This window comes from Pan troglodytes, chromosome 22 (assembly GCF_028858775.2).
Source record: "Pan troglodytes isolate AG18354 chromosome 22, NHGRI_mPanTro3-v2.0_pri, whole genome shotgun sequence".
NCBI lineage: Eukaryota > Metazoa > Chordata > Mammalia > Primates > Hominidae > Pan > Pan troglodytes.
Window position 1 is genome coordinate 11,088,660 of NC_072420.2, and position 23,093 is coordinate 11,111,752.

At 39.6% G+C, this 23,093-nt stretch overlaps 1 pseudogene; it reads right to left on the minus strand.

The window, feature by feature from the left end:
* Positions 1 to 5,824: 5,824 nt before the first annotated feature.
* On the minus strand, positions 5,825 to 6,000 carry LOC134809274 (U1 spliceosomal RNA; annotated as a pseudogene).
* Between the last annotated feature and the right edge of the window lie 17,093 nt (positions 6,001 to 23,093).

Here is a 23,093-nt window from a genome sequence, read left to right on the forward strand (position 1 = left end):
TGTTTGGACAACTAGGAAGATATATGAAAAAATAAAGTTAGATTCATTTCCCACATCACATAGAAAAATAAATTCCAAATACGACAAAAACTTTAATGTGAATAAAAATAAAACTATACAACAACATAAAATAACATTAAAGAATTTCTTTAAAACCTGGAAGTGAGGATGACCTTTTTATTTCTGAAAATCCAGAATCCATAAAGTATTAACATTTTATCACACACAAATTAAAAATTTCTACATGGCAAAAAATAAGGTATTTGGATCTAAAGACATATAACAAATTGGAGGGCAGACATTTGTAATCATATCACAGATAACGAGTGAATCTCTCTGTATAGGAAGTTTTAGAAATGAAGAAGGAAAAGATAAACAACAGAAAAGGATTCAAAGATAAATAGTTCTCAGAAAAATTCAAATAATTTTTTGATAGATGTCAACCTCAGTTATAAAACGAGAAAAGCATTTAAATTACCATGAAATAACATTTTTCACCTTTAGATTGGCAAGAACTAAAATTTTTATAATATATATCATCAGTAAGGCTGTGGAGTGTAAGCTTTTACTACCTCTATCAAGGGCAATTAGTATCTATCAAAGTTGCAAATAACTGTAATATTTGACAGAGCATTCCCACTTTGGGGTTTATACAACATACTTGAACATGTGTAAAATAATGTATGCATAAGTGTACTCATCAAAGCTATTAACTATTAACAAAAGATTCAAAATAATTTTATTCTTCAATCTTGGACTAGTTAAGTAAATTATTGTCTAAGTTCAATGGAATGCTATGTCTTCATTTTAAAAATACATAAAGTCTACATATTGACTTATATGAAATATTATTTAGAGAAAAAATAAGGTTTAAAACAGTGTGTTTAATAAACTGTCCTTGCTGTAAAAAGAGAAAACATAAAGGTATACATTTATTTTTGCTTGCATATGCCAACAGAAACCCTAGAAGAACGCAAAAGAAACTAATGACATCAGTAGCCTCATGATGTGGCCATGGGGACTGAAATGGAGACAATTACGAGATTAGGAGGAAGACTTTTCAATGTATACTTTTACACTTTTTAGATATTTAGCCATGTGCATTGATTTCCTACTTCAAAACATACCCAAATTTTAAAATAAAAGATATAAAATTCAAGATAATATAGATCAAATAATCCATTCACCCTGGCCCAGTCACCACTCCTTCCTCTACAGAAATACGCACCTACAGAGAATTTTTGAAATCCTCTAGAGAAATACACACCTACAGAGAAGTTTTGCAAAAATAAAAATAAAAAAGCAAGAGGCAAAGCAGTGTTTATTACTAGCTGAGATGCTTTTGCCCCCGTAACCCCCACAGGCTGAACCACTTGGAGAAATTGTCCAGCCTTGCATAGACACAGAAATGGGCTCCTCTCTTGAAAGCAATTCTGAACCTCAGTGTTACACCGGGCCCAGAACACAAACACGGGGAAGCAGGGAGAGAAGAGGAATTAACAATGCCTCCAAAGACTGGGGTTAACCTAGGCCTTCCCAAGCTGGAGAAGTAGATGAGCACCAGGCTGCCACAGCTAGTAGGGTGCAGGCACTGGCCCCTGAAATTCTCATTCTGTTTCTCCCAAGAAATGTCTGAAGGGAGGTCAATGTCTGCTCAATGATCTTGCCCTTGCACTCAGAATAAGAAGCTTCTGATTTTTACCCCTTCGAGGCCCCACCTGTAAACAATGTAAACCAATCAGGTATCACAAAACCTGAACGCTACGCCTTATTTTGGGGAAATGAACTTTATTGCTCTTGATCTACACTCAGCTCTTGTAGACAAGTGGGAGCGTGGGAGACACAAAAGGGTAGAGAAAGAGCCCTGTGCTTACCAGGGAGGCTACTGTGGTGTTTCGGAGGCTAAGTTCAGGAGTTTATCCAGCATAGAAGGCAGGGGTTTAATGCCTCTTATCAATAAATATTTACACATATAACCTGCATGCATTGAATCTATAATGTGCATACATTTCTTGTACCTGAAAATATCTAATATTAAACCAAGGAGAAATATAATTATAGATAATATAGTACACATAGTTATAGCATACAGTTTAGATGAAGCATTTTTGCATGCTAGGGTAGACAATACACACAGTTACAGCATACATCGTAGATGAAGCATTTTTGTATGCTAGGGTAAACACAAAACCTGTTTGCTATGAAGGCCCTGGCGGTCTGTACATCTAGCCAATCATTTGCATACTATTAAATAACACGTTTGCAGTAAAACTAGAAGGCAATAAAGCTGTATTCATGTGTTCTCTAACCTATTTGATCAATGCTGCCATAAGAGCTTCAGAGATTGAATATTTGTGTGGCTCTCAATTTTGCTCACAATTTACGTAAATTAGAAGTTTAAATGTAGGATAATGGTAATAATTTATGTCATCTAACAAACAACTCTCTAAAGTCTTTGGAATATAAGGTCTCTGGATAGCCAAAACTTCTAATTAATTGAGGATTACAACTTTAATCAACAATAATTTTTTTTAATAATTTAAATATTTTGGGTGAAAATCTTTTCAAACAATTTTCAAAGCCTAAAAGCTTTGAATTTGATTGATAATTTCTAAGTCAACACTATGAACACTGGGTTACATATAATAGATATAATCTATGTCATACAAACATGTACACAATAGATATGATGAGGTCTGTTAAACTATGTGGGGTTATTTGCATTGGTCTATTTTTCCACTTACTTTGTGAGTTTTTCTCTCCGTTTCCTTGCTGTCAGTGTCCTCATGTAGCAGCGTTTCTCCTTATTTCTATTTTTCTCATTTTACATCTACTACAGGCTTTGAAATTGCATACTGAAGCTTCTTTAAGTAGTATGTAACCTAAGATTAGGCCTTGAAATAAGGGCGAAAGAGATCACTTTCTAGCCACATGTGTGAGATTTGAATGCAGGCCCTTGAGATGATACTTTGGCTGTATACAGGTTTGTTGCTTCCTGCTTTAGGCTACATCTAAAGAAGAGTTTTCTCTGATAAGAGTTTGGGTTAGATTCAACATAACCTTAGAAGAAATGTCTACCCTATTTTATTTATGCTTTGCTTTTTTTACAAAAAAGAAATTTTCTTAAAATGTATATAAAATCACGTGATAAAATATTAAAAAAAAAAGAAAAGAAAAAAGTGAGGTCTTTGAAATGTAAGGCAAAAGGCAAGAGCAGACAGAGCCAGGTATAAGACTCATCACACAACGCAAGCCAACAACCCTCCATCTTTGCCAGAGATGAGGAACAAAGTTGGTTTTATGCTTTGTAGTCCATCCAAAAAGCTAACAAAACTCATATTGTTACTTAGTGTAAATAAAACAATCGCTTCAGTATAGTGCAAGTTTTTCAGACAGTGAGTCCAGAAAACAATTACTTCTTACTTCCTCCTCAAGAAATCACTGTGAAATGCAAAAATAACGTTCTCGGCAATGACGTTACAAGAAACCCAAAGATGAGTTTTAATAGCATAATTCAATGAAAAATAATTCTATGGGAAAAGAAAAGATTACAGCTCACCAGAAACACAAAATTGCGTATTCCAAAGCACAACCACTGATGGTCTGTGGCTGCTCCTGGTGGCTCAATGGCACTATCTGTGACAGTGTTGGATGCACACAGGTGGTCATCTCCCAGTACAGTGTGAGTCATTCAGCACCTCAAGTCACTGAAGAGTGCCTGACAGACCCTAGGCCCTCCTAGCCCCACATCTCAGTCTTGGTTCCTCAATACATCAGCTAAGTCTTGATTTAAGCAAATGAAAACACAGCAGGGAGCTCTACTATTATTCCAAATATGATTACTCACTATAGGCTTTAGAACAAAGGAAATAGAGACAAATTAATCAAAAGAAGCAAAATATCTAGTAAAGATATTACTGTCAGTGGTTTGTGGTTAATGAGTGAGTGACCTCGATAAGGACTACTTATTGCTAAAGGCATCCTCCAATACACAGAGTGGGGAAAGTGAAAGAAAATTAAACACACAAAAACAGCACTACTCTTTTTTGCCTGTGACAGCAAGCCAAAATGTCAACACCAACTCCTTAACTTTACTTTCCATGTAAGCAAGCAGCATTAGCATTTCTCTAGAGGAAAGGACAAAAAAATAGTTCATAACAAGGTAACATTTGGAATTAAAAACACAAACTGGTGTGGTTCAACAAAGCCAGATTTTTCAGTGCAAACAATGTATCAACTGTCAGTTGAGTGAAAAGGTAACCCAGTCTCCAATGCCTAGGGGCCTGGAATTATACACTGCAAGGTATTGTGCATCAATTTCCTATGTGTCAGAGAAAGGAACAGTTTAGCCTTGACACCAAGAGGTCTGCACACACAAATACCTAAAAGTAACCTAAAAGTCTATTCATGTCCTTAGCCCACTTTTGGATGGGATTATTTGTTTGTTTCTTGCTAATTTGTTTGAGTCCATTGTAGATTCTGGATATCAGTCCTGTGAAGATTTTCTCCCACTCTGTGTGTTGTCTGTTTACTCTGCTGACTGTTCCTTTTGCTGTGCAAAAGCTCTTTAGTTTGATTAGGTCCCAGCTATTTATTTTTGTTCTTATTGCATTTGCTTATGGGTTCTTGTTCATGAAATCCTTGCCTAAGCCAATGTCTAGAAGAGTTTTTCCAATGTTGTCTTTTAGAATTTTTATAGTTTCTTGTCTTGGATTTAAGTCCTTCATCCATCTTGAGTACCACTTGTTCCCCAATAACCTATGGAAATACAAATATTAAAAAATACAAAAATACAAAATAAAAGTCACTTAGCACTCAATTGCAGTATGTCTAAACCTCTTGGAAAGATGGATGCCTTTCAACTATTAAAATTATTTTTTAACTATATATCTGAAAAGTATTATTAATAAAGATTCTTGAATGTAGCAGTTATAGTTCCAGAGAAAGAGTGCCAGGTGTACAGCTCTTAGAATGTAAGCTATTAAGATGCAGAGATTGTATCTGTGCAAATCACTCTGTTCAACACCAAAAGCATGTCAGCAAGAAGTGAAATATTTACAAATTTTTTTTGATGACAATGACAAGGAATCAGGACCCTTGATTGGAAGAGATGGATATCCAAGTCAAACCAGCTATCTTAGAAAAGAAATTGGGAGCTCCCCTTACCAAATGTTGAGAAGAGCAGAAGCAGAGCTGGGCCTCAAGCTAGTGCCAACATCTGAAAAGGGGCTGTTGGGAAGAGCAGAAGCAGAACTGGGCCTCAAGCTAGTGCCAGCATCTGAGCATCTGAAAAGGGGCCAGGACTCCCTGTCTCTAAGTCTTTCATTCCCGCTTTCTTGGTATCTTGGCTTTATCTCCAAACCAAAATCCTTTTCTTCCCTAGAGGAGGAAATAGAACTCCAGTAGCTCTCTGCTAGCATCAAGCTAAGCTGAGGTGTAAAAACTCTCTTCTACTTAGTTCTGTGCATGGACAGAATCATCTGCCTACTCACAAACCAATCCTGTATTGGGGGTGTGACATTCTGATCTCCCAGGTTGGGTCATGTGCCTACCCTTAGGGTGGGAGGCAGGGATTTATGAGTTGGGTGAGGAAAGAGAAGTAGTTCCTGCAGAGGAAAGGAACATGCACTGAACTACAGAAATGGGGAGAAGCAATGAATATTAAAAGAAGTAGACTGATGTTAGGAGAAAATGGCAAAACTAGGGTAGATTCCCATATATCTCAGCAGGAGTACTAGAGAGCCCCATGTGTTAATACACAAGAATACATTTTATAGAAGATGTTATTATTATTTCTATGAAACTGGATACTCAGTTGAATTCATACATGAATGCATAATGCCATCGCTCACTACCAAAAATTTTGCAGTAGAGCTTCCCACATTTGGGGCAATTCCAGGGATCAGCATATCCCTATAATGGATCCAGAGTGGAATGGATAAGCCTTGCCCTGGGAAAACTGCCTTTAAGATCATGGTATCTGCCCTGCCAGGTAAGTATGAAACTGGATATTTCTAAGGCACATTGGAACAAACCTCATTTTTAGCCACAAGTTATGGGTATCTTGAAAAGCCCTTATTGCAAAACACATAGAAATAGCAGGTAAAATACAGTCAACATGGACTTAAATGCCTAGTTGTGCTTCCAGGAGGATAAGGAAACCCCCGGGGGAAGATGGCAAAGCAGAAAACCTGAATGGCCAATGAATGCAAAACCATGGTGGCTAGGGAAACATTTCCCAACCTCAAGAATCTAGAGACATGAATCTGAAGGCTGAGTGGGGTGGCAGAAGACAAGGCTTTAGGTCACTGCCAGGTAGAGACCTCTGCATACATTCAGAACTCATTAATCAGGAATTAAAAGCTTCTAACAAAAGTAAAGAGATAAAAAGAAGCTTGTTCATCTCATGTTCATTGCAGCATTATTCATAATAGCCAAGAGGTAAAAGCAACCTAAATATCTGTCAAGAGATGAATGGATTTTAAAAAGTGGTATATAAACAATAAATTATTATTCAGCCTTAAAAAAGAAGGAAATCCTGTCATATGTCATAACATAGATAAACCTTGGGGACACTATACTAAGTGAAATAAACCAGTCACAAAAATACAAACACAGTGCTGCATGATCCTTCTTATATGAGGTCTTTAAAGTAGTCAAACTATTAGAAACAGAGACGTAAAATGACAGATGCCAGGGACTAGCGGAGGGGGAAAAGAGGACTTGTTCAATGGGTATAGAGTTTTATAGGTGAATCCCACACTCTAATCCTACTCAAGCTGGTATAGAGGATGGGAACAAAGATAAGACTATAGATTTATGAACAATAAAAAGTGTAAACCAAGCATTCTATACCTAGCCAAACTGTCATTCACATATGGAGACAAAAAGAGAAAAAGAGTTTCAAACATGCAGGAATGTAGGACAATCATTTGTACAACCTTACTGAAAAATTGTTCTCTGAATTAAAATAAATGTGGCCGGGCACAGTGGCTCATGCCTGTAATCCCAGCACTTTCGGAGGCCAAGGTGGATGGATCACTTGAGGCCAAGGTTCAAGGCCATCCTGGGTAACATGGTGAAACCCCATCTCTAGTAAAAACTCAAAAATTAGTTGGGCCATGGTGGCGGGCTCCTGTAATCCCAGCTGAGGCAGGAGAATCACTTGAACCTGGGAGGCAGAGGTTGCAGTGAGCACAGCACTGCACTCCAGCCTGAGTGACAGAGGGAAACTATGCCTCCGAGAAAAACCAAGCAGACAGACAAATACATTTTACACTGGCAAAGATCAAATTATTTGTGATTATAGTGCTCATCATTTACTGAGCATATAATCCCTAGCAGTAGTTTCACTAGATACTTTATAGATGCCATTTCTGTCTATCCTTCAACAAGCCTCTAAATTAGATGTTCTATCCACTTTGTGGATATGAGAAATCTAAGAGAACTGACTAACCTACTCTTAGATTTCTCATCTACGAAGTTGACAAAATAGCTCATTTACAGGCTTTGTAATTTCTAAAATATCATATAGCTAGGATTGTAAATTGATCCTGGTACTTTTTGATTTTTTGAGTTAAAGTTCATGCTGAAGCATGTTGGGTTGACAGGCATTCTGAAATTCAGCACAGGGCATAAGCAAAATGGCATCTTTTCCTTCTGGGGTAAAGGAGCCAGACCACCAAAATAATCGGTTCTTTAAACCTCCTTTCTGATGACTCACAACCTCAAAACTTTATGAACTCTTAACATGATATCGTGTACACTGGAAAAATGCAATGTATATTTTTAATAAAAATGGAGTGGGTTTTAGGAGATCTAGAGCAGTGACAGCTGACATCCAAACTGTTCTATTTCATGCGAGGAGGTTTCCATCTTCCACCACCACGACTTCCACCTTCCTGCTCTTCACTCCTCCTTACTTTACTGATCTAGTTACTGTTTTTCTCTCTTCCAATTCAGACTCAAAGTGACAGGACAGGATAGAATGAGGCAGAAATCACAGGGTTTGTAAGGCCTGGAGAATGGGGTCCACACAAACCTTTGGACCACTTTTTCTCAGGGGTAGACTTGATGCTCAGATGCTGATGTTCTGTGCTGGACCTGTTTGGGTTCCTCCTCCCCATTCACTCTTGCTCCTGAGCATCACCTGCTCTGACTTGTAAACGTTCTTCTAACATCCCCTAACACAAAGGAGTTAACTGAAGCTCTGAGAGGCCTGGAGGTCAGTCATGGACCTTCACATTATTTGACTTTAAACAAATCTTGAAAGATTCATCCCCCTCAACATGGCACTTGTGTGCATGTAGAGGCATTCATCTCACACCACTACAAAAGAAGCAGTAGTATTTGCCAGAAATCATGGGATTCCTCTCTTTTCCCCGGGCTCCAGGTCTGAATTGCCAGGCCGGCTTTGTCAGGAGTGATATATGTAAGAGTCATGGCTGGGTGGGGCTGGATTGTGCTATGTGTGGCACATAAGGGATGAAAGTGAGAGATATTTCTTAATACAAATGTATGTTCTTTATTCTTCAAAGTTTGGATTCACACCTCTCTATTCCATTTTTCTGCACAAAATCTCACTGTATCATTAATGGATTTGTCCAGTGCATTGATAATATCATAATCTATCCACTCTAACCTGATTAAGCATGCCCTTGTCATTTTAAAAAATGAGGAAACTGGCATACATGTTTCAGCAAAGAATTTGCCACACCTGCATTGTGTATGCAGCTGGTTTAATTACAGACATAATGTATTTAGCATAGTATGTACAAAGCTGCATCACACCTGAACATCTCATTTGATATATTTCCTGAGACCTATTTGCTACTGTTCTTTCCTTTGTGACTGTCCTTACAGAATTAATATTTTTATAACTATTATATAATTAATTATACTTTAGGACCTAATTGAAACTGCAATCTTATTCCATCACATTTGGAAATGAGTGTACGCTTATAGCTCGTTTTGAAGATAATGAGGCATCACAGAAGGAGTCATGATCTACATTTCCTTGAACATCCAGAAAGCAGAAATTATGATACTGTGACTGGCCTTGGCTGTGTTTTGATGAGATTGTCTTGGTCATCACTTTCTCAGTTTCTTAGCACCAAGTTCTTGGGTGACCAGTTGCACAGAACACCACTTGCATTACTGAATACAAACTGACTTGGGGTCTATAGGGTGATGGTGGTTGAGGGTTGACAGCAGTGCTGTAGGAACAAGACTTGAATCACAGAGGGAGTCTACATGGAGCAATGTGGTGATATATTTCCAAGCACACAATTTCTACAACAGGTCAACTGCAATTCCCACACAGCTAACCCAGCCCTAAAGTGAATATTGAGTAAAAGCAATCATATCTTTATTCCAAACCATCTGAATTTGCTGATTTTTATAAATATGTTATTTTATTCTATCAAATAAATTCTACTCCTGGATTCCTTAAAACAACTCCTGCATTACTTTGTAGATAAAACTATCAAAAAATTTGCATAATTACTTCATTTGAAGTTATTAAACTGCTAAGGCAGCAAAATTCATTAAGCTACATTTTACTAAACTCTAATCATTAAGTGAAACAATATTTTTCCCTCAAAAAAGGTAATAGTTTCCTGGAAATATTCTTCATGGCTTTATTTCCTCTGCTAATGGATCCAGGTCATTTAATTCAATAATTTTTATAAAGGTAAAATTATAGGAATTTAATTGACTTTTGCTTAGCTTCCAATTATGTCTAATTTGTTTCTATTCAGTCTCATTAGATCCAGTTATGTTTGGACTAATAGTAATTACTCCCAATAGTTAATGTACTTTAAAATAAGGACTCTGTCTTCAGTTATTTTCAAGTAATTTTTCATCAGGGTTAGGCAGGGCTTCTTAATCATATTAATACAAATGGTTTCCTATGTGCATGAGTAAGCTTGCGTTTAGTACATAGGCAATCTCATATAACTTAGCAAAGCTAGCAAGTCCCTGGACATGGCGCAGCCACTGTAGAGGTGGCCTCCCACTAGCATCATTAATATCAATTGTAATTGGTAGGCAATCACTTAGTTTCACATTTCATTAGCCGAGTTATACAAATGTGTAAAAAAAATACAGTTTTAATAAAAGGGAGTAAAGGATAATATAAGTAATATTCACAATCTCTAGTTGGAAGAGGTAGTGTTTTCTCAGAAATGATGCATTCCTGGAGCAAGGTCATTTTGTGTTTGGTTTGTTAAATATCTATTTCCATTTTGACAAACCATTGGAAAAGCCCAGCTTCACAAGGACTCTCCATGAAAGTGATCACACAAAAGAACACCCATAACACAAAATCAAAACAAGGGTGGTCCAGGCTTCACATTAAAGACTCATTACCAAGTTTTCTTAGAAGAGATAGAGAACACAAAGTTACTTTTATGTGATGGAAAACAGAGAGAAAGAGTAAATGGAACAATAAGCGTTAGGAAACAGCAGTGAAAAACAAGCTGTGGAAAAAAAATGAATGGAATTATGTTTTGTTTGCTATTGATTTCCTATCCTGATATCAGAAAATATGGGAAAGAACAAAGCACATTTTTTGAGACAAATAGAACATAAAATAAATGAGTGTTAAAGATTATTTTGCAGTGCGAACAAAAATATCTGTGACTTGTTTCTTCCCTTCAAAAATACGATTTTGTACAATTACGTCTATATAAATTATAGAAATAAAATTGTAAAGATGGAGAACAGACTATGGGGTTGCCAAGGGGAACAGGTGGAGGAAAATGTGTCAGAGTGTCCACAAAGATTGCAAGTTGGAGCCTGGTGGTAAGGCTACAGTTCTGTATCTTGACTGTCGAGGTTGTAGTTACAGAGATCTACACAGGGTAAAAATGCACAGAACACATGCACACACATACATACAAAAACAAATGTGAACAAAATGGTTGTGATCTGAGCAAGCTTTCTGAATTGTACCTATGTCAGTTTCCAGGTTTTGATATGCTCTATGGCTATGCGAGATGTCACCGCTGGGAGAATTAGTGAAGAGTACCTAAGACATCCCTGTACCTTTTGCAACTTCCTGTGAATCTATAATTATTTCAAAAGAAACTTGAAAGTCGAGTATAGCAAGGACTAAATCCATCACTTCAAAGACGAAAAAACTGAAGATGAATGAAATTGTTGAAGAATATCAAATACTCAACAGTCCATATGAGAGCTGTATTCTGTCCACTCGAAGCTCAGCTGTCGTTTAGCCTTTTCCTGACGTGCCCTGGAGGACTTGAGCTCCCCTTGGATTGCCAAGGCCTATAATGTTTATTTGTTACTAACTTTGTACTGGACCCCCCAAAAAAAGAAAAGTGATCGAATAATCATTTATAATAACAACTAGTACTTTTACTTATAAAGAGACAATAGTGGTAATGAATTTAAATATTTGGGGTAAAGAATAGGATCTTGGTAAGACAATATTGGCAAAATATAAAACAGAAAAAATAAGGAATCAGAAACATAAGTAGTTCAGTATTGTGAAAAAATTCTGGATCTGAGAAGCAAAAGAACAGAGATTGTATTGCGTTTCTGCTCCAAACCTGCTGAATCACCTTAGGCAATGCATGCCCTTTCCCTGAATCTGTTTTCTTTTCTACAAAATAAAGTGAGCTAGATCATCTCCAAATATTCACATTTTTCGACTCTACATGGACTTCAGTTGAATTCCTAATTTCAGTTTGGATAATACATGTGTGCTGCACCACAAGTGGTGTGTCTAAACCCACATGTTGGTCCTAAAAAATAATTAAATCTAGCATTTGGCAGCTGGAAGCCATTGCAATCTTTTAAGTATTCCTGAAGCTTATTTTATCAGTGTATCAAGATAAAATGCTAATAACGTGGTAGATATAAAGTCTGTTAGCAACTATCAGTGCTGTGTTATCTCAGAAGACTTTGTAAGGATAATGATAAGAAGTGGATCAAGTAAAACAGCCTGAATTGACCCCCAAGATCCACTAAAATGATTAACTATTCCATTCATGAAAATTCACTACAGTCAAACTATCTAAACTTGCTGTTCCTGAGCTGACGTTATTCCAGTTCTACATGGCAGTATTAATTGCACCTTCATTTGGTCAAGCATCATGAATAACAGCAGTCTTAACAATGTATCGCCACTTCCTTATATACCTGTTTACACTTGTGATCATAATAATGTCAACTTTAATACTCTCACCAAAAAAAAATTGAAAAAAATACCCCTTTTACAACGTAAAGCTAAAGATCTAGGCTTGCATAAATGATCAAAAGCTAAAAGGTAGCACCAGTAATCTCTGTTAGTGCTGCAAAAAGACATCAAGTTCAGTATCAACTTAATAAAAAAGACAGTTATTAACCAGCAACTGAACTTTAAAGTTATCATGTTGCTTGCAACTGAAATACGAACCTATTCACAAACAGATGATATTCACATGAACATCCCTGCTAAACTCTACCTGACCTCACCATGAGAGTAAACCGGGAGGAGGGGTAGAGATGATAGCTCTCCATATATAATGCTTGAATCTCCATGAGGCAACAGAACAGGATCATTGCCCCACCATGGCTCCTTCCCATCTGTTTTGATCATCCAGGCAGACCTATAGTGAAACAAAATGAAAGCACTAACAGTTTCCTGGGCTGTATTTTTCTTAGTATCATACAGAGAAACACCTAGTCACACTGCCACTGACTGCATTCCTAACCCTGGCTTTTGCATTCTCACACTGTGGGTTACAAGAGGCAAACAGCAATGTAGATCCATCACTATCATCGGATATAATTTTGCATTCTCACGCCATGGGTTACAAGAGGCAACAGCAATGTAGATCCATCGCTATCACCAGATATAATGCAAATAAGACACTTGCTGTGGATGGCTGATCATAACAATAACATGATCTGGGGGCATCAGAAGTCCTGCTTGACTCTTATTTTCTAACATTTTTGCAGGCTGCTGGCTGACCTCCACCCCACTTCAGGAACAACAGGATAGACTACAGCTGGGCCGATCCATAAACTCACCAGTAGCCCAGGAGATGGCCTGACATGAAAAGTTCTGCACAAGCAGGAGCAAAATGAGCCAATAGCTCCACTTGCATTCTGTTGGTATCCTGCATGTTATTTTCACAGAGCAATACAAGTTACTGCTGTACTGCATGCACATATTACTCACTTTCTTTGCTGCCATGATGCTTAAGTATTTCAACTGCATTTTTAAGTAATATATCTTTCAAAACTTAGCTTAAAAATTGCATGATCTCCAGTTGTAGCTTCAGTAGTCTGTTGAAAAGTTTGTCTAAGACAGTAGGCTTTAAACATTGAAATAACTCCTTGGTCCACTAGCTGGATGATTAAAGTTGTATTTGTTAGTAAAAAGCGGCTTTTTAACATTTTCATGGAGGTATCCAAATGAATAAAGGTGACCTGGACACTTATCCAACAGTGATGGTGCTTTAAAAGTTAAATTATGTGAGTTTATGACTGGAGGACAAGTAGTTTACACAACTACACACCTTGATATCTGTCTAAACTAAATTCATACAGACGCACAGGTACACAGCGACAAATAACCAGCACACTTTCACAGAGAGAGCATGATTGCTCACTGATCATCATGCTTGTCCATTAAATACTTACTAATTTTTGTACTAAAAACCAGCATCAAAATTTGTACTGAGTGAAATTACACGTAGTTAATACACTGTGGAAAGTGATATTTGCACTGTGTCCATGAAGGAATTATACATGTTATCTAACCAAAGCACAGTAACAAAAATTCCTGCATATAAGAACCACGAAAAGCCAGGACTGCTTATATACTGCTGTAAGATTTTTATATTACTTGGGAGATGATATAATAGTACTTAAGAATAAACTGTGATAAGTTAACAATATATATGGTAAACGCTTGAGCAATAACTTTAAACAAAAATACATAGTGCACCTATTGAGCCAACAGTTGCAATAAAATGTAATACTGATATGGTTTGGCTGTGTCCCTAACCAAATCTCATCTTGAATTGTAGTTCCCATAATCCCCACATGTCCTGGGAGGGACCTGGCAGAAGGTAATGATACTTATTGAGCATCTACTATATCAGGTGCAGCCAGTGTAGCTCTTGAACAAGACAGAAAATTATCATACCTCTACCAGGGTCATATTTGATCTTCATTTATCTACCATTTATAACATTTTATTTGTCTTTTATTGGAAACCCTTCAAATCCTTTCTGAAGTAGATATAGTTGAAATAAAGATATAAGTTGAGACTGAGATCATATACTGCGTTATTTCCCTTGCAAATTCATATTAATTATAGTGAATATCTCATTTTGTTTTTCTTTTTGTTTGGAGAGAAGGAGTAGTTCCTGTCTTGCTACTTTTCTTTCTAACCGTGCCATGATTTAAGTTCCTTCATTCATCGTGTTGGCTCTCTTGAAGATAAATCCAGACACCTGCCTTACACTGGAGGCAGCAAGGGCTTTTCCTCGCCGGCTCCCGTGCAGCTCTCAGGCAGGCGTGTGACCAGCCCATGGCTGTCAGTCGCTCTCCCTCCAGGCTTGGACTCTTGATCCGTGATGAGAGAACAGCAGAGGCACGTGATATTTATCACAGCACCAGTGCGCTGAGTGAACCCTTCCTGCCCAGAGACGAATGCAGGGTCCTTGCTTCCCCAGTCCCTTTGATTTCTATTTCCAAGCCTAGTTTTTCAGCTTCCAGTTTATTCTTTGAGCCTTGCTCTCATTGCTACCACCAACATTTTTCAGGAAATTCCCCTTTCTTTTCATGTTATTTTCAGATGGTTGCAACTAAAGAGCACTAAGCGACACTCTCCAAACTCAACGGGGCCCTGCTATTCCCAGTGTTCCCAATGAGAAAGAATACATGGAGTCCCACAGAAGGAGGGGTCAGAGTCCTTAGCTAAGGGAGGAGACCACTCCTCATATTGTCTTATGTGCAATTTCTGCCTCCAAAGAAATAAGAAGTAAAAACTAAAAGGCAGAAATGAAATCCACAGGCAGACAGCCCAGTGCCACACACTGGGCCTGGTAGTTAAAGATCGACCCCTGACCTAATCGGTCAGGTTAACTATACATTACAGACATTGTATGGAACAGCACTGTGAAAATCCCTGTCCTGTTCTTCTCCGTTCTAACTACCAGTGCATGCAGCCCCCAGTCATGAACCCTCAGCTTGCTCAGTCGATCACGATCCTCTCACGTGGACCCCCTTAGAGTTGTGAGCCCTTAAAAGGGACAGGAATTGCTCATTTGGGGAGGTCGGTTGTTGGAGACGTGAGTCTTGCCAACGCTCCCAGCCGAATAAACCCTTCCTTCTACAACTTGGTGTCTGAGGGGTTTTGTCTGCAGCTTGTCCTGCCACAAGCCAGCACTGGACACTCAAAGTCTCTTATGCAATAAGCACTCAATAAATATTGGTGAAAGGAAAAGGGTGGAAAGGAGGAGGGAAGAGAAGAAAGGACAAAGAAAGAGAGGAAAAGAAGGAAAGGAGGGTGGGAGGGAGGAAGGAAGAAAGAGAGGGAGGGAGCAAGAAGGGAGGGACGGAGGGAAAATGTAGGGTGGGTGGGCAGGAGGAAGGGAGAGAGAAAAAGATAAAGGGACGGAAGGGAGGGAAAGGGGAGGGGAGGGAAAAACACAAGGGCATAGGAATAAATCCCAAGGGACCATTTCTGGCAAAAAAATGCTGAGTTAAAAAAATCACGGGAGAACACCCCTTTGTTTAGGTACCTGCTATCTCTTAAAAGAACACAGAAATTATAGTTTATATGTTTTACATGAATATTGAGGAAAATAAGGATCTGAAGGATATGCATAGAAATATATGAAAATACAAAATTAGTGCCTAAATTCAGAAAAGCTGGTAAATATTAATGAAGTAAAATAGCGGGCAAAGACATGTGGGAGGGGAGTGTGACTTAGAACGTAGACCTGAATAAAAAAATAAAAAGTTATTTTAAGGTTAGTTGAAGGACTAAGGGTGGAAATCCATAGGATTCCTGCTTTTTTTCTGTCTATGCTACTTTGGCAAGTATAGTGCATAAAAGACATAAGGAAGATTGAGAAAATCATGGATGATCTTTCTACTTAAATGAAATTGTATCCAAAACCAAAAAACAAAAACAAGAGTGAGAGATAGAACTTTTTCTATGGGTTTCCCACTGTGGAAATCTCCCTACAGACACTTCATGTTTTCTTTGATTATTTGGCTGGTTGGATTATTTTCTCTCTCTTCTGGCTGTTTGCTAACTGAGGTTTTCATTACAGAGGCCCTCTATCGTCTGGGTACCAATTCCTGATTAATGAAAAGATACCATCTCTCGACATGGTACCCTCCAGGTTTGATTGACGCTGCTTTGAGCTTTGAGCACGCATCGGTTTTGTGACCCTGGGCCTCTTGTTTGCTCAACTGTTTTCATTTTGTGGTATAGAAACTTTACATGTCCAGCCACTACTAAGCAGAAACACAAAGAAGCAATTATCTGTTCAATTGATGTTTCCCAGATGCAAGTTATTTAATGCTTTTATTAACCCTTAGAGTGGCATGTTATTCAGTCTCCACACCAGGTGAATATTCGGTAGGAAACGCAGCTCCTATACACACACTATTGTCATTTAAAATTAAAGGAAAAAATTAAAATGTCTCTCCAGCCAAACAAGCCCTTTTTCAGCATTTTTACATATTATGAAATATAAATCTAAGGCAACTTTTAGGTTGTTTACAGAGAATAAAAGTTATCTTTAAATCTAGGGCTTAAAATGAATAATTAGAGGTAAATCTAGTTGGCTTAATCAAAATAACTTCTATAGGAATTACATATAATTAGCGTCCAAATAAAATCCTTAGCCTACTCTATACAGGAAAGTAATATAAATATTAGATAGGAAAATATCAATTATCTCTCTCATGTCTTCTCAAGATCACATTTAAACCCTTGATCTTTCTTGTCATTTCAAGCACAAGCCAAAATACAAGCCAAAACACAAGCAAATCATGAATTTTAAATCTTGATTCCAAAAGCCACTCTCCTATTCTGGTTGGAAAAATAACAAAACTATGTTCTGTCTTTTATCACTGCACATTTAGGCCACAATCATTCAAGTGTTTTGCCAACAATGAGCACAGCACAAGGTACCAGAAGGCAATGGGTAGACAACCTTTCGACAGCTTATTCCAGCACAGACTCACGCAAAACAAAATGCTGCCAGAGCCAAGTCCCCTTTCGGCTTCTTCCTGGCTTGGTACAATCTTATTCCTCACTTAATTTCTCCATCCTGTTCCCTTCTCTCTGCCCCTAGTAGCCCCTGTGACTCACGTAAGCCTTTCTCAGGCCAGCAGGCACGTGGGAGCCTCACCCGGCCTGGGGCCAGCAGATGAACCAGGAGTGTGACCCAGGTCCCAGCAGTAACCAGAGGTGACAGGGCAAGGGCTACAGTTTAAGCACTTTGAAGATGAGACGTCTGACCACATGGAGAGAAAATAAGCACCAACCTATACCCTTTGCACAGGGTACAGTAGAGCCACCAAATCGCAGTCAGGAGCCAGGACCTCTTCACTGGATGCTGTCCTCACTCATATCACCCCACACCGGGTCATGGCGGTCTTTGTGCATCACTTTCCACCTCTTTCCTTTATCTTTGTCCTATTCCACCATTGCTTCTGCTTCCTTCCCCAAGACTGATCATGTATGTCCCAACTGAAAAAGAAAAATCTCTTTTCTGAACCCTGCATCAGTCTCTACCAGCGGTCCTCACACAGGGCAATGCCCTTCCCACCCCCACCAGAGGACATTTAGCAACATCTGGAGACCTTTACGTTTGTCACTGCTAGGGGAGGGGTTGCCACTGTCATGGGGTGTCCAGGCCAGGGATGCTGCCAAACCTCCTACAAGGCACAGGACAGCCTTCCCTCCCCAACAACAAAGAATTGTGTGGCCCAACCTGCCCATAGTGCTGAGGGAGCAACTCTGCTTTGGACACCACTCGCTAAACTTCCCAACTGAACTCCCTGCGTGTTGTCTACACTTAGTGGTTTGCGCTTTCTCCCTCCCAACTCACGCTGAACCGCAAAGATTGGTTGGCTGCCTGCTCTGCTGCACACACACAGCTCTTGCAAATGGCACACCCAAGTCTACAGAAAAACGCAGCGGATACTGCAGAGGAGAAACGCAGGTTCTCTCCTCAGTTCTTTGCTTTTACACAAAGATAATCTTCTCATCAAGACTGCTCTCAGTGTGACATCAGAGAGAAACCAGAATGGGACTTCATTGACATCACTCACCACCACAGAAATTCAACAAGCAGCTCTCCACAGGCAAGAATACCATCGTGCATATCCCAGAACTCAGGACTAAGGCTGAGACACACTCCTGGACCCCAGAGTTAAGAAAAGCTGTTGCAATGGTAAAAAGTGGAGAGAGATGTTGAGCGCACACTCCTCCCCAACCTGGCAGAGCCTCACATGCAGAGATTCCTCTGGATCCGCAGTTGCACAGTGAGAAAGTGAGTTGGAGGCAGAAGTTCTGCTTCCCCACCATTCTGGGCCCCTTTGCAGGAGCTCACACTTGTGTTGTCCCACGGGAAATGCTTCCCCACCATTCTGGGCCCCTTTGCAGGAGCTCACGCCTGTCTTGTCCCACGGGAAACGCTCCCCCACCATTCTGGGCCCCTTTGCAGGAGCTCACACCTGTCTTGTCCCACGGGAAACGCTTCCCCACCATTCTGGGCCCCTTTGAAGGAGCTCACGCCTGTCTTGTCCCACGGGAAACGCTCCCCCGCCATTCTGGGCCCCTTTGCAGGAGCTCACGCCTGTCTTGTCCCACGGGAAATGCTTCCCCACCATTCTGGGCCCCTTTGCAGGAGCTCACTCCTGTCTTGTCCCACGGAAAACGCTCCCCCGCCATTCTGGGCCCCTTTGCAGGAGCTCACTCCTGTCTTGTCCCACGGGAAATGCTTCCCCACCATTCTGGGCCGCTTTGCAGGAGCTCACGCCTGTCTTGTCCCACGGGAAACGCTTCCCCACCATTCTGGGCCCCTATGCAGGAGCTCACGCCTGTCTTGTCCCATGGGAAAGGCATCCCCACCATTCTGGGCCACTTTGCAGGAGCTCACACCTGTCTTGTCCCACGGGAAACATTGGGAGTGCCCACAGGGCCAGTTAGAAACAAAAACAGGTGGGGCTCACAGCAAACAGGGCACAGATCGGGCCTGGCCCATGGAGGTGCCACATCAGAGAAACTAGCCAGAGGCACCACGCCACAGGAAGCACCCCCACAGGTGCTCCAGGCTCAGCCCCCAGCGTGCTTCAATGCCCTTCATAAGAGCAAACCCTCGCAGATCCAGCATAGAGGGAGCTGCCTCAGCACAGGAGAGACGCCCATGCCACACCCATAGCTAACGTCATTCTCAATGGTGGAAAGTCGAAAGCGTTTCTCCTAGGATCAGGGAGAAGGATGCCCACTATCACCACTCCTACTCAACATAGCACTAGAAGTCTTAGCAAGAGAAAGAAACAAAAGGCATTCTAATTGAGGGAAGAAGTGAAATGTCTCTATTTGCGGACAAATTGATCTTTTATATAGATCGCCCTAACGGCTCCACAAAAAAACTGTTAGGACATATAAACAAATTAAGGTTTCAGGATATAAAATCAACGTACAAAAATCAGTAGCGTTCTATATACTAATAACAAATATTTAAAAAGTAAATTTCAAAAAAAAATCCCATTTACAATAGCAACAAAATAAATAAATACTTAGGTATTAATTTAACCCAGGAGGTAAAAGACCTGCATACTGAAAACTATAAAATGCTGATGAAAGAAAATGATGAAAACACAAATAAATAGAAATATTTTCCATGTTTATGGGTAGAAGAAATAATGTTGTGAAAATGTACAAACTACCCAATATGTTCTATAGATTCAGTCCAGCCCTTATCAAATATTCAATGTCATTTTTTACAGAAATAGAAAACACACTCCTTAAATTCATATGGAACTACAAAAGACCTTAAATAGCCAAAACAATCATGAAGGAAAAGAACACAGCTGGAGGCATCACACTCCCTCATTTTAAACTCTTTTAGCAGTTGCAATTAGTACACCCTAGAATTGGCATAAAAAACAGACAAATCAATCAATGGAACAGGATGGAACACCCAGAAATAATCCCCCACATTTATGGTCAACTGATTTTTGATGAGGGTGCCAAGAACACACAATGGGGAAAGGAGAGTCTCTCCAACAAATGATGTTGGAAAAACTGCATATCCACATGTGAAATAATGAAATTAGACCCTTATCTTATGACATACACAAAAATCCACTTAAAATGGATAAAAGATTTGGCCTGGTGTGGTGGCTCATGCCTGTAATACCAGCACTTTGGAAGGCTGAGACAGGTACATCACCTGAGGTCAGGAGTTTGAGACCAGCCTGGGCAACATGGTGAAACCCCATCTCTACTAAAAATACAAAACTTAGCCAGGCATGGTGGCAGGTGCTTGTAATCCCAGCTACTCAGGAGGCTGAGCCACGAGAATCACTTGAACCCAGGAGGCGGAGGTTGCAGTGAGCCGAGATCACACCACTGCACTCCAGCCTGGGTGGCAGAGTGAGACCCTGTCTCTAAATAAATAAATAAAATTTTAAAAATGGATAAAAGACTTAAATATAAAAACTGAAATTCTAAAATGACTAGAAGAAAACATAAGGGAAAGTTCTATAACGTTGGTGTGGACAATAATTTTTTTTGGATAAGACCCTGAAAGCACAGGCAATAAAAGCAAAAACACACAAATAAAATGGCATCAAACTCAAAAGCTTCTGCACAGCAATGGAAACAATCAGCAGAGAGAAGAGACAACCCACAAAATGGAGTAAAACATTTGCAAATCATACATCAAATAAGCAGCTAATGTCCAAAATATAAAAGAAACTCAACTCAATAGCAAGAAAACAAATAATTAGATGATGTTAAAATGGGCAAAGGACCCAAAGTCCTCAAAAGAAGATTTACAAGTAGCTAGTTGGTACATGAAAAAATGCTGAGCATCTCTAATTATTAGAGAAATGCAAATAAAAACCACAATGAGTTATCACCTCACCCCTGTTGGAATGGCTATCATCAAAAAGATGAAAAATAAATGTTGGAGAGGATGCAGAGGAAAGGGAACTCTTATGCGTAGTGGAAATGTAAATTACTACAGCCATTGTGGAAAATGACATGGAGGTTCCTCAAAAAACTGAATATAGAACCAGTAAATGATGCAGTAATCTCACTTCTGGGTGTGTATCCAAAGGAACTGAAGGTAGGTCTAAGAGACGTCTGCACATCCATAGTTATTGCAGCCCTATTCATAACAGCCAAGATGTGGAATCAACCTAAGTGTCCATCCGTGGATGAATGGATAAATGTGGTATATATACAATGGCATACTATTCAGCCTTTCAAAAGAAGGAAATCCTGTCATTTGTGACAACATGGATGAATCTGGAGGACTTTATGCTGAGATAAATGAGGTAGGTGCAGAAAGACAAATACCCCATGATCTCACTGGCATGTGAAATCTAATAAGGTTGAACTCATAGAAGCAGGAAGTAGAATGATGGTTACCAGAGGCTGACAGGTGCGGGGTGTGGGAAAACAGGGAGTGAGGAGTTGATGATCAAAGAGAACAAAGTTTCAGATAGACAGAGGGTTGGTGATCCATTGCATAGCAAGGTACTGTAGTCAGTAATGATGTGTCATATATTTCAGAATAACTAAGAGCATAAATTTCAATTGTCTCACCATGGAAGAGAACAGGTAAGCAAGGCAATGAATATGTTAGCTTGATCTAATTATTTCATCTTGTATACAATTATCAAAATATCACATTGTACCCCACAAATGTATACAGTTATGATTTCTCAATCAAAACAAATGTTAATAATATTTTTTGTTCTGAGACGGTCTCACTCTGTTGCCCAGGCAGGGATGGGGTGGTGCAATCATGGCTCACTGCAGTCTCAATCTCTCAGGCTCAAGCGATCCTCCTGCCTCAGCCTCCTGAGCAGCTGGAACTACAGCCACGTGCAACCACACTGGACTAATTTTTTAAATTTTGTGTAGAGATGGGATTTTGCTATGTTGCTCAGGCTGGTCTTGAACTCCTGGACTCAAGCTATCCTCCATCCTTGGCCTCCCAAATTACTAAGCTTACAGGCAGGGGCCGCTGCATCCAGGCAACTTTTTTAAAAAAACTATGTTCTCTGCTGGTTTCTGTGACCTCGTCACATCATTGTCATGGTCATTGATTCCTGAAGTGTGAACTCTAAATGTCTTTGTCTGGCTCCTAGGACCCTTGTCTACATGCCCACCATTGAATCTCATAGGTCCTCCCCTCACACCTTGCTTTTCGGTTGTGCAAACCACTTATCAATTCCCAAAGAGGCTGAGCACACTCTAATCTTTCCTTTTCTGCCCAGATCCCTCCCCGCTAATGCTGATTAACCCTTTTCCACCTTTCAAAATTCAAGACAAATGTCTCCTCCTCTGTGACAGAATTCTGGGCCACCGTCAGTGCCTTCCTCTTGCCTGACAAATATCTTGTCACACTTCAGTTTCTACACTTGCTATACCTATGTGTTCATATGTCTATTACAACCTCCTCTCCATGCAAATGGAAGGCCCTGGATCTGGGTTCTCTGTACTTTTGTACACCGAGAGCCCAGCACAGTGTCTGGCAATTAGTTGGTACTAAATAACAAAATATGGCGAAACAAATAAATAAAATACATGATTTAAAAGCAGACAATGTAATTGTCATTTGAACAAGTTCTCCAACTTTATTCTATTACCTTTAAATTCTCTTTTTCCTTTCTTCCCCATCCTTGCAAATAAAAAGATCCATGTACTATCAACCTTCCTCTCAAGGCTTGGGGTTTTAATGAGTCAACGTAATAAATTTACCTGTTTTGGAGACGAAAGAGCTGAGACAGAGAGGCTAAGTAACTTACCCGAGTAGGAGCTGCGACCTAAAGTCTGTATTTCTGACACTGCACTGATCCTAACCCAGGCA